At 35.6% G+C, this 18,780-nt stretch overlaps 1 pseudogene; it reads left to right on the top strand.

The window, feature by feature from the left end:
* Positions 1-213: 213 nt before the first annotated feature.
* LOC138398044 (nucleolin pseudogene) lies at positions 214-16,817 on the top strand (annotated as a pseudogene).
* Positions 16,818-18,780: the final 1,963 nt, after the last annotated feature.

The following is an 18,780-nucleotide window of genomic DNA, read 5'->3' on the forward strand; positions in this document are numbered from 1 at the left end:
GGATGATGTCACTGCATTCCAGCCTGGGCAACAGAGTAAGATTCTGTTTCAAAAACCCAAGCCCCTCTCCCTCCGTATACTCAAAAAACTACATAGCTTTCAAGAGACATACATAACTAATGACATGATTCAACATCCTACAGTGGGTGCTCTGAGTGAAGGGAAAAATAAATAGGGATAGAAACTTACAAAGTTTGATGATGATAATGCGCCATGAACAACCAAATACTTAGTGCCATGCTTTTAGGAGAAAGAAGAGAGGAAACAGGAGAGAGAGAAGAAGAGAAAGGAGAGAGTGCGAGGGTATGTTTGGGGATACTGTATCATAAAATAACTAACAGCACAGGCTCGGAGGTGGAATAATCATGGCATCAGGTCTCACTAGCTGCATGAATTCAGGTAAACCATTTAACTCTGTGGCACCTTCTCTTATTTGTTAATAGAGATTCATTAATTCATTTATTTCTTCAACAAATAGTAATTGGTTTCCTATTATGCACTAGTCTCTGTTTTAGGAATACAGAACAAGTCCTTGCTTTCATGAAGCTTACATTATTCAAGGAGAAGGAAGATAATGAAAAAAAAATAAGCATGATATACCAGGTGATGAAAGAAAACTGGAGCAAGTTAGTGCATAGAAAGACACAGTGATGGTGGTAGTTGTGCGTGGGTGTTGTATTTCATATGGGTGGTTGGGGAAGACCTTTCTGTGGGTAGACTGGAGTGGGGTGGGGAAGAAAATCATGTAGATATGTGAGGAAGAATATTTCAAGGTGTTCATACAAATATAATGTTCTGCAGCTTACTTTTTTGCTTGTTAATACCAGAGACACCTTTCCATGTCAACACACATAGATCAATCTCATTCTTTTTAATGAGTGAGAGTTTTTAGTGTTTTTCAATATATGGATGATAAACATCTATATGCCATGTTGATGAGCATTTGGCTATTTTCAATGTTTGGCTGGTACAACTAATATTGCAATGGATATATCACTCTACATATAAATTTGTATTTTTTGTATGCTTCTTTAGCATTAATTTCTAGAAGTTGAATTGCCAGTTCAATGGACTTGTGCATTTCAAAACTGGATGGACATTACTAAATTGCTCATTGAGCCATTGCCTTTTTGATAACCAGATTTTTAGCTTTTGAATCTCCAAAATACTGGATTGCTTTCTTGATGTTTCAGGAATACCCAATGTCAATTTTTACTGGAATCATAACCTTTCCGATTTAATTTCTTTTTTTTTTTTGATTTAATTTCTTACTAATTTTTTTACTCAGTTTTTCCTATATTAAAGAATTTTAATTTTCTTTCTTATTCTCTACTGTCAGAGATTAAATAGTTAGGACTTAGATTAGTTTTAAAGGAAAAGAGAATACATATTAAACATAATTAACAGGAAACTCACTTCTAAGGTAGATTAAATTGTTCTGGTACTATTAATTAGGAATAAGGTAGAGTTTTTCACCAGAACATTACAGTTTCAAATTTGGTACAGATTTGGTTGTAGCCTTTATGAAATGAACGGGACTCATTGGTGTAGTATTTGTAGGAGAGCACAGTTTTAATCGTTGAAAAATAGAAAACTATATAAAAAAATTACACTAGATTTTGCCTCCTCTTTTATAACTTCCTAAGACTCAAACTTAATATTATGTGGCTAGCCTAAATGTAGAAATATTTTTCTTTTGAAAAATTTGTGAAGAAATTTTGATATAACAGATCTCCTTTTTTTCTAAGTCCTTGTGTGTGTAAAAAGGACTTCAAACACAATGACAAGTCTGTCATTGACAGCACTTGCATAATGTACAGGTATATTAAACATTAAATTTCTGTTAGTTTGTTTTACTTTCTTCCCTTTTCTCTCCATTCATGTAGACAGGGCTTCCTGTTTTTCATATCTATTCTTTTCCCCTCTACCAGAAATGTAGGTTGAGTAGTCATAAAGAAATGTCAGAACTTTGGTTTCTCTTGTTTGTAACTTCTTTTCTTGCTCTATTCTGGTGACTCTTTCATGTTCCAGACTGTATTGGCTGGCTTGCATGGATGAGCCCTTCAATTTGACAGGTCAAGTTTTTATAAAACTAAACATTTGTTATCTCACAGTTTCTGTGGGTCAGGAATCCATGTGTGGCAAAGCTGGATGCTTCTGACCCAGAGTCTATCTCAAGGCTGAAGTCAAAGTGTCAGCTGAGGCTGTAGTGATCTCAAGGCTTGACTGCATGAGAATCCCCTCCCAAGCTTACTTGTGTAATTGATGGCAGGCCTCAAGTCCTGACCAGAGTCATCAGCTCCTTTTCTCTCCATATGGGCTTTTCCACAGGGTTGTTCACAACATGACAGATTGCTTCTCCAGAGGGAAAGCTTGAGTTTTCACATGCATCCTCAGTTCCTGTGTAGCATGGATGCTGAGTTAAGCCCCAGTAGACCTGTCATGGTGGCAAGTAAGGTAACCCTGCAGCAGAAGACAGGGTGGGCTATCAGGCTAGAAGGCTGAATGAAGGATGTTGCAGAGTATAGAGGCACCTCTGGCCAGGAGGAGGCAAGTCAGAATGCGTTAGAGAGCACTCTGAGGCCATGACCAAGCCAGGAGAGCTATTCCTCCTACCTGCCAACATAACGCAAGATTGCCAGCAAAGATGATGATCCCCACAGACATAAGAGCATGCCAGCCATCATGTTCCCAAAGGCTAGCACAAGGGCAGGAAAATCCTTGCCCCAAACTTTAGAAGAATATCATGGACACTAACCCCATATTTCTATATATCATTTGAGGAGGGAATCAAAGGTGGGAGGAATCTATGAGATACTGAATTGAACATTTCATATAGGGAATGTAAGTGTGGCCTAAGCTTTAATTATACAACTTTATACAACAATTTTAAACAAATTGAAGAATGTACAATTTCTCTGCACATCTGAGCTGAAGTTTGAGCTCAGTGTCTGAAGCACTTCTATCATAAACCTCTATTAATTATTTAGGCCACAACCAATTCCCTTTGGTTTGAAAAACTCTTTGACCTCTCCTTCTCAACTTGAATTCCTCTTTCTGTTTATTGTTTCTGCTCTTTCTGCTTTTTGAAGGTTCTGACCCATCATTCTTCTGGATTCCACTTTGCCCTCTGAAACAGAAGTCCCTAGATATTTTTTTCTGGTCTAATTGTTTGGTTGGGGAAGAAGTAGAAAGAGGCAGGATAGCTTCATGGTCAGGATCCTCACATTCCTTTACGAAATATAACTCATGTCCTTGCAAGATTGAAACCCGGATTTTACAGGGATATGGAAAAGTGTGGTAGGCTGAATAATGATCTGCAAAGATGTCCATTTCCTAATCTCTGGGACCTGTGGATATGTTACTGTTGGGACTTTGCAGTTGTAATTAAGTTAAGGATCTTGATATGGAGAGATCATCCCAGATTATCTGGATGTGTCCAATGTAACCACAAGGGTCCTTGGAAGAGAGAGGGAAGAGGATCAGAGTTAGAGAGAAAAGGTATAAGGTTGGGAGCAGAGGCCAGGGAGGAGAGAAGATACTACTCTACTGGCTTTGAAGATAGAGGAAGGTGCCATGAGCTTAGGAATGTAGGCGAGCTCTAGAAATGGGAAAAGACAAAAAAACAGATCCTCCTCTAGAGCCTCCAGACAGAACCAGCTGTGCTGAAGCATCTTAACTTTGATCCAGTGAAGCTGAGTTTGGACTTCTGATCTCTAGACCTGTAAGACAATAAGTTTGTGTTGTTTTAAGCCATTATGTTTATGGTTTATTATCACAGCCATAGGAAACTATTAATAATATGGGAGATATGTAGAATTTGTTTCTTTTTTCACAAATTAGCATCTATAAGGACTGATAACGGTTAAATGCTCACTTCTGAATCCCTGCACCTTTCTGACTTTAATAAAAGTAGAAAGAAACTAAGCATTCCATTTATGGCTTTGGGCTTTAGGGATCAAGATGGGAATGCTTTCTAGGTCTTTCTGATACCTATGCCCCTAAGGAAATCTTGGGCATGGGAAGAAAAATTCCCCAAAATTACTATGGCTATTCATTCAAGAACTAAGGGTTCAGCTTTCTTTCCAAGGTCCTAAATATTGTTCTTTATCTAGAAATTTTGATAATCACCTTGGAGTTATCTGGAAAAATTTGTAGGTAATTTCTAACAAAATGAGCCAATAGCTGCCTATTTTGTGTGTATTTATTATCTTTGTCTTATTATTTTATTTACATTATTTAATTAAGGTAAATAAAGTCCAGAAGTAAAGGCTGAAAATTAAGTGCTAGCCATGTATTGCTAATAACAATGACAATATTTGTTAATAAAAAATTTTCAACTTAGGCAAAGAGGAGAAATTCAGAAAGAGCTTTGTAACAGAAGGTTCTGTGTGAGGTGAAAAAGTCACCTTGTATCTTTAATCTTATTTAGCCTCATTTTGTCTTCTACAAAGATCAGGATAAAATGACCTCTAAGGTTCTTTAGAGCTCTGAAAATTGTTGATTTATGCATTAGTCATTGCTCAATCTGTTAAAAGAAAATGCTGTCAAGAAAGTAAGAAAAATTGGATTGTTAAAGCCCTTCTGCTCTAATGAAGTCAGGTGGCACTATTAAGACATTAATAGAGGCTTAGAAAAGCCATTTAATGATTCAAAATATCCACTCCACCCTTGTATAGTTCAATTTCAATTATTTGCATATTCACGCAGTGACAATTCCTCCCAAACATCCACAAGGCTCAGTGCCAAGGTAGTCAACAGTCTGGTTGACTGTTTTTGTCTTTTTAAAATTGATCCAACAAATTTATTTTCAGTCATTCTCACCATCTGCTATATAATTGTGGGTTAGGGAAAGGACAATAGGCATCTCATAGTTTTAGTATGGAAATTCCACTTAGAGGTGTGACTATGGTCATATTGGCAAAAAGCCATAAAAACAAGTGCCACAATTGTCAAAGAGCCAAAGTACTCACAATTAAAACCATAGCATTCAAGCACAGTAATCACTCACCTTTTCTCTCATTTCTTCATATTTGATAGTAGAATTCTCACACCTAACTGAAATGACAATAATGTAGCACATTTACATCATCCTTTTCCAGTTCTCCAAATACTATCATATATAATATCTAATTTGATCCAATAAAAACTGCTATAAAATAAATTAAACAGAAACAAATATAACCCCAAACCTGTTGCTTTCTTCCAGACTGAGGAATGTAAGTGGTTTTAGTGAAAATCAAAGGAAGTGATATTGCAGCAATCAATGGTCATAAAAATCAAGTATTAGCAGATCTACATGGCTTAGCAAGGGAAATATGAACAGAAGTCTGAAGATTGTTTAAAATATTTCACAGCTTCTATAAAATTGACAGCCACACTGAAGAGGTTCTCTGATCAGAGCTTGTTACTGAGGAAAGAAAAATGAAGACTTTTAGGCAGAGTGATTAAGGTAAAGACCAACTCAAAATTAGTGTAAAGTATTGGAGATTTACTTGAATGTGGGTATATGTGAAGGAAACAACTGGTGAAGAATTTCTCAGGCCAAAGCTAAGGGTGGGGCTTATAAGGGCTAAAGCCACCACTTTTCACAAAAAGAAGTGATTGGCTTTTTAGTTCAGAATTTGTTGGTTAATGTGGAATGTGGCATGGCTGATTGTTGAACCCCAAGTCCCTTATTTGATCTAGATAGTCACAAGTTCATTATCAGTCTGTTTTTAGTGCTGATTCTAACCAATTTTGTGAAAATCTATCACTCTGGTTTCCAGACTACTTCTCTTCTTCCACTTTCCAGGACTAGAGATTATGTGGTGTGCAAGTGCACATACATAGTCTCAGGCCTAGAGAAAATTTCCCTCGTTGTTCCATAATAACCATGATAAAAACATGTGCGTTTACAAAGTATTTAATACATTGTTCATGTATTCATTAATTCTAAATTGGGTACGTTCTAATTTCGATATTGTATATTACCTACTTAGTTCTTCTTTAACACATAAGAGAGTAGGCAGGGGATGAAAAAGATATTTCACACAAATAGAAAGGAAAAAGCAGGAGTAGCTGTTCTATCAGATAAAATAGATTTCAAGACAAAAAGTAGTAAAAAGAGACAAGAATGTCATTATATAATGATAAAAGGGTCAATTCAGCAAGAGGTATAAAAATTTTAAATATAATACATGTACCCTGCACTGGAATATCCAGATATATGAAGCAAATATTATCAGAGCTAAAGAGAGAGACAGATCCCAATACAATAATCATTGGAGACTTCAACAATCCACTTTCATCATTGGACAAACGATCCAGACAGAAAATCAACAAAGAAACATTTGGACTTAATCCAAATAGACCTAGTAGCTATTTACAGAATATTTCATCCAACAGCTGTACAATACATTTTCTTCTCCTTAGCTCATGGATCATTCTCAAGCATTGATTATATGTTAGGCCACAAAACAAGTCTTAGAAAATTCAAAAAAATTGAAATGATATCAGGTATTTTCTCTGACCACAATTAAATAAAACTAGAATTCAGTAACAAGAGGAACATTGAAAACTATACAAACACATGGAAATTAAACTACATGCTCATGAATGAAAAGTGGGTCAATGAGGAAATTAAGAAGCAAATTGAAAAACTTCTCAAAACACATGAAAATGAAAAGATAATATATCAAAACCTAGGGGATACGGAAAAAGCAGGAAAGTTTACAGCATAAGGGCCTACATCAAAAAAGTAGAAAATCTTCAAATAAATAACCTAATGATGATTTTCAAAGAACTATAAAAATAAGAGCAAACTAAACTGAAAATTAGTAGAGAAAGGAGCTAATAAAGGTCAGAGAAGAAATAAATAAAATTGAAACAAAAACTACAAAAGATCAATGAAACAAAAAGTTGGTTTTTTTTAAAAAGATAAAACTAACACACCTTTAGCCAGATTAAGAAAAAAAGAGAGAAGTCTTAAATAAATAAAATCAGAGATAAAAAAGGAGACATCAATCTGATACTACAGAAATCCAAAGAATCATTAAAGACTAGTATGAGCAACTATATTCCAATCCAATTCCTAGAAGAAATGGATAAATTCCTAGACATATACAGCCTACCAAGATTGAATCAGGAAGAAATCCAAAACCTGAATAAAGCAATAACAAGTAATGAGATAGAAGCAGTAATAAAAAGTCACTCGTCAAAGAAAAGCCAAGAAACCAGTGGCTTCACTGCTGAATGCTACCAAGTATTCAAAGAATAACTAATACAAATCCTACTTAAACTATTCCAAAAAATCAAGGAGGAGGGAATATTCCTAAACTCATGCTATAAGGCCTGTATCATCCTGATACCAAAACCAGTGAAAGATACAACAAAAAAAGTAAACTATACAACAAAAAAAGTAAACTATAGATGAATATCTCTAATAAACACAGATGCAAAAATCCTCAAGAAAACACTAGCAAATTGAATTCAACAACACATTAAAAAGATTATTCATCATGATTGAGTGGAATTCATCCCAGAGATGTAAGGATATTTTAACACATGCAAATCAATCAATGTGATAAATCATATCAGTAAAATGAAGGACAAAAATTAAATGATCATTTCAATTGATACTGAAAAGCATTTGGTAAAATTCAACATTCCTTCATTAGAAAAACTCTCAAAATATGGTATAGGTGGAATTTACCTGAAATGATAAAAGCCATTTATAACAGACACACAGCTAGTATTATACTGAATGGAAAAAAAAATGAAAGCCTTTCCTCTAAGATCTAGACCAAGACAAGGATGCCCATTTTCATCACTGCTACTCAACACAATACTGGAAGTTCTAGCTGGAGAATTCAGACAAGAGAAAGCAACAATGAGCATCTAAATTGGAAAGGAAAAAGTCAAATTATTCTTGTTTGAAGACAATATGATCTTATATCTTGAAAAACCTAAAGAATCCACAAAAAATCTATTAGAACTTATAAATTTAGTCATGTTGCAGGATACAAAGTCAATATAAAAAATCAGTAGCATTTCTATATGTCAACAGTAAACAATCTGAAAAAGAAACCAAGAATGTAATCCCATTTACAATAGCTACAAATAAAATAACATAACTAGGAATAAACTTAACCAAACATTGATGAAAGAAATGGAAGAGGATACAAAAATATGAAAAGATATTCCATGTTCATTGATTAGAAGAATCAATATTGTTAAAATGTCCATACTACCCAATGCAATCTACAGATTCAATGCAATTGCCTTCAAAATACTAATGACATTTTTCACAGAAATAAAAAAAATAATTAACCACACAAAACTCAGAATAGCCAAAGCCATTCTGAGCAAAAAGAACAAAACTGGAGGAATCACATTACCTAACTTCAAATTATACTACAGACCTGTAGTAACCAAAACAGCATGGTACTGGCATGAAGACAGACACATAGACCAATGGAACAGAATAGAGAACACAGAAATAAATCCACACCTGTATAATGAACTTGTCTTCTACAAAATTACCAAGAACATACAGTGAGGAAAGGACAGTCTCTTTAATAAACGGTGCTAGGAAAACTGGATATCCATATGCAGAAGAATGAAGGTAGAACCTTATCTTTCACCATATACAAAAATTAAATCAAAATTGATTAAAGACTTAAGTCTCAAAGTTCAAACTATGCAACTAGTAAAAGAAAACATGAGGGGAACACTTCAGGACATTGGTCTGGGAGAGGACTTCTCGAGCAATACCCTCAAAGTACAGACAACCAAAGCAAAATTGAACAAATGGGATCACATCAAGCTAAAAAGTTTCTGCACCGCAAAGAAACAATAAAAAAAAAAAATGAAGAATAAAGAGACAACTCACAGAATGGGAGAAAATATTCACAAACTTCCCTTCTAACAAGGGGTTAATAGCTCCAACAACTGAATAGGAAAAAATAAAATAATTTGATTAAAAAATGGGCAAATGTCCTGAATAGATATTTCTCAAAAAAAGACATACAAATGGCCGGCAGGTATATGAAAAAATGCTGAATAACATTAGTACTTAGAGAAATGCAAATCTAAACTACAATGAAATATCATCTTGCCCCAGTTAAAATGGCTTTTATTAAAAGAGAGGCAATAACGAATGCTGGTGAGGATTTGGAGAAAAGGGAACCCTCTTATACTGTTGTTGGGAATATAAATTAGCACAAGTACTATGGAGAACAGTATGGAACTTCCTCAAAAAACTGAAAATAGACTGACTACCTTATGACTCAGCAATCTCACTGCTTGAAATATATCCAAAGGATGGGAACTCAGTATATTAAAAAGATATGTGCACTCCTATGCTTATTGTAGCACTACTCACAATAGCAAGATTTGGAATCAATCTAAGCATTCCTCAGTGGATAAATGGATAAAGAAATTGTAGTACATAATGGAGTATTATATAGCCATAAGAAGAACAAAATCCTGCTATTTGCAACAACATGTATGGAACCAGAGAACATTAGGTTAAGTGAAATAAGCCAACCACAGAAGGAGAAATCTCTCATGTTCTCACTCATATGTGGAGGCTAAATACTAAAAACAGTTGAACTCATGGAGACTGAGAATAGCATGAAGGTTACCAGAGTGAGAGTGGGAAGAGTAACAGGGAGGTGGGAATGGTTAATGGGTGCAAAAGTATAGATAAATAGATATAGTGACCAATATTTGATAGCACAACAAAGTGAGTATAATCAACAGTAAGTTAGGGTACACTTTAAAATAACTAAAAGAGTAGAATTGGAATGTTCCTAACACAAAAAAATGATAAATGCCTGAGGTGATGGATACCCCAATTGTCCGGATTTGATTAATTCACATTGTGTGCCTGTTATCAAAACATCACATGTATCCTATAAATATAGACAACTATTATGTATCCATAATAATTAAAAATAAAAAGAGAAAATGTCATTATTGTCCATGAACTGATTAGAGCAGATAGGATAAAATACCAAATAACACCTTTAACAAGAGTGAAATTATTTCCACTCCTAAGCAATGACCTGTTGACCAGGCCTTGATAATATGGGTAGAAAGATAGTTTAAAGAAACTCTGAAGGGCAAGAAGCAGAACAATCAGACATCTAATGAAAAAAGCATGTTTTCTAGAAGAAGTAAGTGTAATGGGAGACCCAGGAAGATGTTAATGAAGAAGGAACATTTAGATTTGACAAGAGAAGTTACCAGAATTCTTATAGTGTAGTGGTATTGAGATTGACAAAAGAATAAAGACACTGTTGTCCAAAAGGCATGTCACAGTACATTTCATAGTATAACTTAAGAAATATATCATAATTTTTCTTTTCTTTTTGCTCACAAGGGGAGCACACTGTGTTTTGCATTAGCTCCTATATTTTTTGTAGTTCTGGCATAGTTATTTATTGGCCCTTCTATTCCAGTTTATAGGCCTTTGTTCTGAAGCTATTCCACCCTGCAGCTGAAGACAATAGTTCTTTCTTGGAATTACCATGACAGAAATGCATTCTCTCACAACATATTTTTGCTGTATTCTTAAAAAAACTAGATTTGAAAAATAGACTAATAGGGTATGCAAATCAAAGTTAGTCATAATAAGTTAAAAATAGATTTTATGATTCTAATAATTTTACTAATGCTAGATGCTGGGGACAGCTTCTCAGAGGCAGTAAAGAAAAATGGTAGGGTATGAGAACCCTGTGAAAAGTGGCACTATGACTGAGAAACACCTGCTGGCAGAATTCAAGTTGTTTCACATAATGAATATTTCTTGTGTAGCCCTAATTTTAGTTACCCCTCTTGATTTTCCCAGGCTACAATACATGAATATTATTCTTGTCTATAAATCTATTTTTTTCCAGATTAGATTTATGATATAGACTTAGAGACATAGGCTTTATTTAGCCTTATCCATAACTGAACCTTCTAGGTTATCGACTTAGTCTAGTTCTACTCATTGATTATCAGTACAGATTTTACAACGATAGAAAGTATAAGCCACTAGTTTTGGTTGTACAAGTTCCTGACTTATGCTGGTCTTGAATTTGATGTGTCATGTAAGGCATACTGCGTAATGTAGGTCAAGACTGTGCATGCCTGGCACAGAGATGGCCCCTTTCACCTCCTTCCTTGCACTGCAGACATGTCTAACAGTCACAAGCATTTTTCTTAGTGATTTAAGATGCAGCTTCAGAATCCTTCTCAACACAACATTTCACAGAGCTGCTGCCAATCAAAAGAAGTTGGTAAGTAAATTAAAACCTAACTGCTATTCACAACTCTAAGGGAAATGAGAATTGAGAAATTTTCTTATAGCCTGTCAATGTCACTTCAGGTAATTTTGATTTCTCCTTTCCTTCCTTAAATAGTAGAGTTTTGACCTATGCTGTATATGTGATTACTTTGCTTTTCTTGTGATCATATGTAGGGGCTGATTGGCCAAATGTAAATGTTTAGATATAACCTTCCAATTTTAGAGAAGCTTAAATCAGGACAAAAAAAATCAATAAATTTTGTTTATTTATTTGTTTTCATTTGTATACATTTATAGGGTACATGTGTGATTTTGTTACATGGATATATTGCACAGTGGCGAAATCAGGGCTTTTAGTGTATCCATCACTGGAGTAACATACATTGCACCTATTAAGTAATTTCTCATCATCCACCCCCTCACATGCTTGCTGTCCTAAGTCTCCATCAGCTATCATACTAAGTGGTTTTTATTTGTTTTTAATGTCTAATTTTTCAAAATAATAAAAAGACATTGTATAAAAAAGACATCTGCACTAGAATGTTTATAGCAGCACAATTCACAATTGCAAAGATGTGGAAACAACCCAAGTGCCCATCAATACATGAGGGGATTAATAAAATATGGTATATGTATACCATGGAGTACTATTCAGCTATAAGAATCAATAGTGATACAACACCTCTTGTATTTTCCTGGATAGAGCTGGAACCCATTCTACTAAGTGAAGTATCCCAAGAATGGAAAAATAACCACCACATGTACTCACCATCAAATTGGTTTCACTGATCAACACGTAGGTGCACATATAGGAATAACACTTATCGGGTGTCGGGCAGATGGGAGAGGGGAAGAGGGGATAGGTATATACACACATAATGAGTGTGATGTGCACCGTCTAGGGGATGGACACGCTTGAAGCTCTGACCAGAAGGGGAGTGGGGGGCAAGGGCAATATACGTAACTTAAACATTTGTACCCTCATAATATGCTGAAATTAAAAAAAGGTAAATATAAAAAAAACTTAACGTGTAACTTTAGATATCTATCAATGATATATTAAAATTTCTATCATAACACTGAAAGTTGGAGATCATAAAGAATAATGGTAAGGAAATTCAACAAAATGGTTTTGCTATTAGTCTTTGCTTGCATGTCATCTTCTAAATGAGGCCTCTCTTGATATTCTTTTTAAAATTTCAATACCCTCTCAGCATACCTGGTTTCCTCATGTGCTCTGTTGCCAACCCCAGTATGCACAGTAGGGTACACGTCTCTATTTCTCTTCTAATGCATCATATATTTCCTTTATTTACTATATTTATCCACTGATTAATCTCTTGTACCTAGAACTACACCTGGCAAATAGTAAGTGCTCAATAAATATTTATTGACTAAGTTAAATTGATATCTCATTTTAAAAAGCCAATTACATAATTCTGAAAATGAAAGAGAAGCAGTAGTCATCCAGATATTTATAAATCATATTTATAACTGCAGGTGTGCCTGCGTTTGTAAGGGTACATTTTATTCATTCATTAATCTCACAAACAGTTATCTACTTCCAGTAAAACATGGTTCTTGGTCTCAAGGATTTTGGAGATTATTTGAAGAAGCTGTAATATAGTTTGGTGAATACTATGATAGAGAAACTCAAAGTGATAGACTATATCTAGATGTCTAGATATCTTAAGGTAAAGCTATCAACAGAGGTTCTATGACAGGCTGTGGTTTAATTTTTGGTTCTTGTTTATCTTTCTTTCTTTCTTTCTTTCTTTTTTTTTGAGATACACTCTCACTCTGTCACCCTTGGTAGAGTGCCATGGTGTCATCCTAGCTCACAGCAACCTCAAACTCCTGGGCTCCAGCAATCCTCCTGCCTCAGCCTTCTGAGTAGCTGGGACTACAGGTGCACACCACCATGTCTGGCTAACTTTTCTATTTTTAGTAGAGACAGAGGTCTAACTCTTGTTCAGACTGGTCTCAAACTCCTGAGCTCAAAGGATCCTCCCACAGTGGCCTCCCAGAGTGCTAAGATTACAGGCATGATTCTTGTCTGTTTTGAGGAACTTTACATGAAGTAAGTGTGTATGTGTGTGTGTGTGTGTGTGCGCATTTAAAGGTGATGGAAGGAGAATTATTATAAGAGTTACTAAAAGACAACTTAGAGAATGAGTTATCTACTTTGATAAGTAGTCTGGGATTGTATTTTTTATTTCCCAATAATTATTTAAATAATTATTTAAAATTATTTCTTCAGTTAAAAATTTTGATTTTTTTATTGTTCTTTTGATTGTATATGGTACTTGAAAATGTAAAAATCAGAAGATAGTTACAGGAAATGCATCAATAAATTATGATATTTGTCATAAAATTAGAGCTAAAATTGCTTTGTGTGATTAGAAGTAAATTTTTATTCTTTTTAATGTAGCTTCTGAGATGAAAAGTTTATCTAAATTAAAAGTCTGGAATTCTGGAATTCAGAGCTAGGAGAGACCTTAGAAGATATCTGACATTTTATTTCACAGGTGAGAGAACTGAGGTCCAGAGAACAGAATTAACTTGATAAAAGTCATACAGTAGATGTCAACAACAGAGAAAACCCCCCAGTGTTCCGATTTTCAGTGTGGGGCTTTCTAGTACATCTTCCTATAATTGATTTAATTTGCTGCTCCCCCTGCTTTGGCTCTAAAAGGAGTTTCTGTGTGAGGTGCCTTGTTTTCATGGGGTATGTACAGGCAAGGAATAACATATTAAGCCATGCCATTGAGGACACAATTGCATTAGATAACTTTTCCTACAAAACATTTTTTGCGTGGGATTCAATTATTTCCACATTATATTCTAAATTACTTAGTAGATTTTAAGTCAACGAACTGAATATTTGTGGGTGAATTTTATTTTTTTTCTAGGCAGAACTGAAATGCATGAAAGTACTGATTTCATCCCAAATTAATTTGAGAGCTTTTACTCAGAAAAAACCATGGAGCTACTAGTTAGATTTTTCAGGTTTTTGAGATGTTCCTTTTATACAGATGATAAAAAGGAAGTAATGGGATACTTACTGGATTCACAAACAATTAGGATGGGAGGGCTGAAGACCAGGGACAGTGCATTATGATACAGTTAATATGATATACAGCAATGCAGTAAGTCAGAAGATGCCTAATACATTCTATCTGGTGGTTATGATAATGATGAATAAGATTTCTACTATCTTGTGGAAAGATATTTGATCATGCTCCAAAACGCGGTAGGGGAAGAGAAATGTTCCTATTACTTGGTGTTTAGAATTGCTAAAATGTAGCAAAAACTCAACCTGACCTTCAGGGTAGCTTGAAATATGCCTTCTGCTGCTTTTACTTCGCATGTATTAAGTGTCATCGAGTATAAGGAAATGTGGTACAATCACTCATTTGTTCCCAGTGGCTTATTTTTAGCACTTTAAGCTTGGGTGGATCCCTGCCTTCAGACACTCCTCCTGTTTGTTTCTTTCTCTTATTGTCAAGAGTCTTTGACAATTGCTGGCCTGTGCATTATTAACCTCGTGCTCTTTCTTCTGGAAAATAATAAAGGTCAAATATCCCCCTAGACCAGTGAAGTGTTTTTAAATCAATAAAGCAGTATTCCAATAGCTTAGAAGGTAGAATTTTTTTTAAAAAGGTGAGTGTTTCATCTGCCAAAAGATTGTGAACACTAGAAGTTTCTTTTTTTTTTTTTTTTTTTCCCTCTCATCTCCAACACCATTGCCTCACACAAGGCATTTTATTTGCCTTTGGGGGCTGTCTAATGAAATAGGAGAAGAAATATTACAGTAATTGAATCTTGAAGGCATGAAGCTTGCATCATGTGGACAGTCCATTGGTCAATTGGAAAAGAAGCTCTCTGATTTAGCTCATGATATTTTACTTTATAGAACTGTGAACCTTATAGGTAAGCACTTTTTAGCTAAGAGTTTAAGAAATGAGATGGTTGATGGTCATCTCTAAATCACTAGACCATGGAAAGTTTTTATATTGTTCGTCATTATAAAAATCAGGTTTCACTTAAGATATGATGTGTGACATTTTTAATGTTTTTTCTTAACCAGTTGAATGTAAAAAAGATCAGTATTTTCTCCCAGAAAATTTTTAATAAGAATTTATTGTAAAAAGAGGCAACTATTGGGTTCTATTCCATTTTTTCTTTTTTTTCTTTCTGTCTTTTTACTTTTTTTTTTTTTTGAGACAGGGTCTCGCTCTGTCACCTGAGCTAAAGTGCCATGGTGTCAGCCTAGCTCACAGCAACCTTAAACTCCTGGGCATAAGCAATCCTCCTGTCTCAGCCTCCCGAGTAGCTGGGACTACAGGTGAATGCCACCACACCTGGCTAATTTTTTTCTATTTTTAGTAGAGACAGGGTCTCACTCTTGTTCAGGCTGGTCTCAAACTCCTGAGATCAAGCCATCCTCCTGCCTCAACCTCCCAGAGTGCTAGGATTACAGGTGTGAGCCACCACACCTGGCCTATTCCTTTTTTTGTGTGTGTTTACTTTTTTAATATTATGTGCCTTAGTCCATTTGTGCTGCTATAACAAAATGCCATAAACTGGAAAGATTGAGATTCTAGAACACTTGGCCAAAAATCTCTCTTACAAAGTCACTCAGGATTAATTAAAGGAGTTTTTGAAGATGCTGTGGAGATCAGATTAGTCAGCAAAAGTAGGAAGAGTAAAGGGATTGCTTAAATTGCACTTAAAACAGAAGCTGATGTAGAGAAAACCTTTGAAGTAAAGCAGGGAATGGAAATCAACAGGTGATCCATTTCCCTGTTTTACCATGGAGAGAAAGATCAAAGTCAAGATTATAGAGGTGGAAAGACTCACAGTTGGAATGGTGAATCAAAACCTCTTGTTTTAAGCAACTTCTATAATGCAACAGAAGAAATTCTTTGGGAAGTATTTGAGAAGGCAAATTTTATCAGTGTCCTAGAATGAAAATGGCAAATATGAAGGGTATACATTTATAAAATTTGCTTCATTTGAAGATGCCAAAAAACTTTAAATTGCTACATTGAAAGAGAAATTAAGGGCAGAGCTCTCAGGCTACAGTTGCAAGGACCCAGAGTATCACATAATGCAAGAGACCAGCCATCCAAAACAGTCTAAGGATTACACTGAAAAGATATTAGAGGAGTCATTGGATGGCTTGCTTCACTCAAGGATAGTCACTGGGAAACTGGATCCTCCAAAGGGTTTGGTTTTGCAGACTTCAACAGTGGGGCATGCCAAAGCCACCAAGGAGGTCATGGAATATGGTGAACTTGATGGGAACAAAGTTACCTTGGATTGGGCCAAACCTAAAAGTGAAGGTGGATTCAGGTTTTGTAGATGAAGCAGAGGAGGATTTGGAAGTTGAGAAGTTGGCAGAGGAGGCCAAGGCAGATTTGGTGGCAGATTTCAGGAGGCGTGAGGAGGCCTCCCAGGATGTGGAGGAGGAGAAGAAGGAGATCACAAGCCACAAGGGAAGAAAGCAAAGTTTGAATGGTTTCTTCTGTCCCTCTGACTTTTTCTCTTCCCCTTGAGGAAAGGACTCTGGGGTTTTTACTCTGTTACCTGATTAATGACAGAGCCTTCTGAGGACATCCAAGGCAGTATACAGTACTGTTGTCTACTTGGAAATCAGAATATGTAACATTTCAAGGGCAGTAACCTGTTGATTTTGACTGATTTTTTAAACAGATGAGTTGTAGAGATAGCCCTTATCTGTAAGGGTTGGATTTATATTGTTGTTTTAGGGAAAATTAAAAGTCAACCCTGGTGCCAGGAAAAAACAAAAAGAACTCTCCTTGATACCCATTATAATAATCCTCTTTTGAAATTTTACCGTAATAAAACTTTTTTACTAAAAAAATGTAAATATACTATTTATATTTAGTTTTATTCCTTATGTTCTGATCATCTTCATGACAACAATTCCTTCTACTTACAAGTTTATCTGGAAAGCCTTCTCAGATCTTAGTAAACGACTTGGGAAACTTCAACTGTTTGAGTCGGAGATTAAGAAAACTACCTCAAGGAAAAAAAAGCAAAGATGCAGCTCCTTGCAAGCAAAGAAAAATTATGAAAGTAATAGTGGAAAAAAGCTTTGTGTATGAAAGGATCCTTTCATTAAAGCACTGACTTTCAAAAGGTAGAATTTTGAGCAGTAACCCATGGTACTTCTGAGTCAGAGATAATGATGAATCAGGTCCCCTAGGATTTTGGCTTTATTCTGAGGCATCGACAAAAAAAAATAATGAGAGGTCTTCATAAATTTGGAGAGAACACTTTATTTCTTATAAAGGATTACAACCTACAGACTGGGAAGTGGGCCTTTGGACAAAACTAGAGGCGGGCACTTTGAGGGAGGGAGGGGTAAGACAGGAAGTTATGCTGAATGGGTGGGCAAAATATAAATATTCATCAGGTTATAGGAAGAACTGTGAATATTCATGAAAGTGGGATACACCCATGTGTGATAAGCAAACATGTATGTTACATACAACCCATGTTCACTTTGGGGTGGAGACTTACCATTTAAATGTATTACAGTTAGGCCCTATATATCAAAATGTGAAGCAGAGACATGAAGGCACTCCAGTGCACACACTCTGTAAACTGGCCAGAACCAGTTCATGGCAGGTGTTCTCTTACTGGGAGAAAGTTACAGAAATCAATTTTTTGTCCAGCCAAAGCTATAATTATGGCTTGTGGATGAAGGGAGCTCAATTAGTCAGTGCCTGGTAGTCCGTGAGCTACAATTTCTTCAACATTGCTTATCTCAAGGCCAGAGCTTGTTTACCTGCTAGAGAAAAAGAAAAAAAAAAAAAAAAAAGCTTGTGACAATCAGAACATAGTTTATTGTTTAAGTGTAGGGGTTTGTGACTTAATCCTTACCTTAGGTCTGGTTTATAATTTTATTTCTTATTGTCATAAAGAGTTTATTCTGTCAGTGTTATGGTCTCTATTTTAACATTAATGCTGGTCAGTTGTTGCGTCTACTAAACTACAAAAGGGAGGAGGTATTATGAGGCATGTCTGGCTTCACACCCGGCATGGCTGGGAACTCAGTTTCTAAGGTTTCTCTGAGGTCTCCTTGGCTGGCCTCCTGTCAGTTGAGGGACTTAGGATTTTATTTTTCGTTTACAGAGGTAAGAAACTACTGCAGGGTTTTGAATTGAGGTGTGACATACCTGACTTCAGTTTAGAAAGGATTTCTCTTGCTTCTGTATTGACAAGACCAGGGAGAAAGGCATGGAAGTAGTGAAACCTGTTTGAAATCCAATGTGACACTCTAGGCGTGAGATGAGATGATGGTGACATAGACCAGGAGGTAGAGGGAAGGTGATCAAATTCTACATATAGTTTGAAGGTAAAGCCAGCAAAACTTTTTGCTGGTTTGGAAAGCAAAAGAGAGGAGTCAAAGCTGACTTCAAAGTTTTCGGCTTGAACAACTGGAGGAAAAGAGTTGGTATCAGTTGAGATGG

This window comes from Eulemur rufifrons, chromosome 17 (genome assembly GCF_041146395.1).
Source record: "Eulemur rufifrons isolate Redbay chromosome 17, OSU_ERuf_1, whole genome shotgun sequence".
NCBI classification, from domain to species: domain Eukaryota; kingdom Metazoa; phylum Chordata; class Mammalia; order Primates; family Lemuridae; genus Eulemur; species Eulemur rufifrons.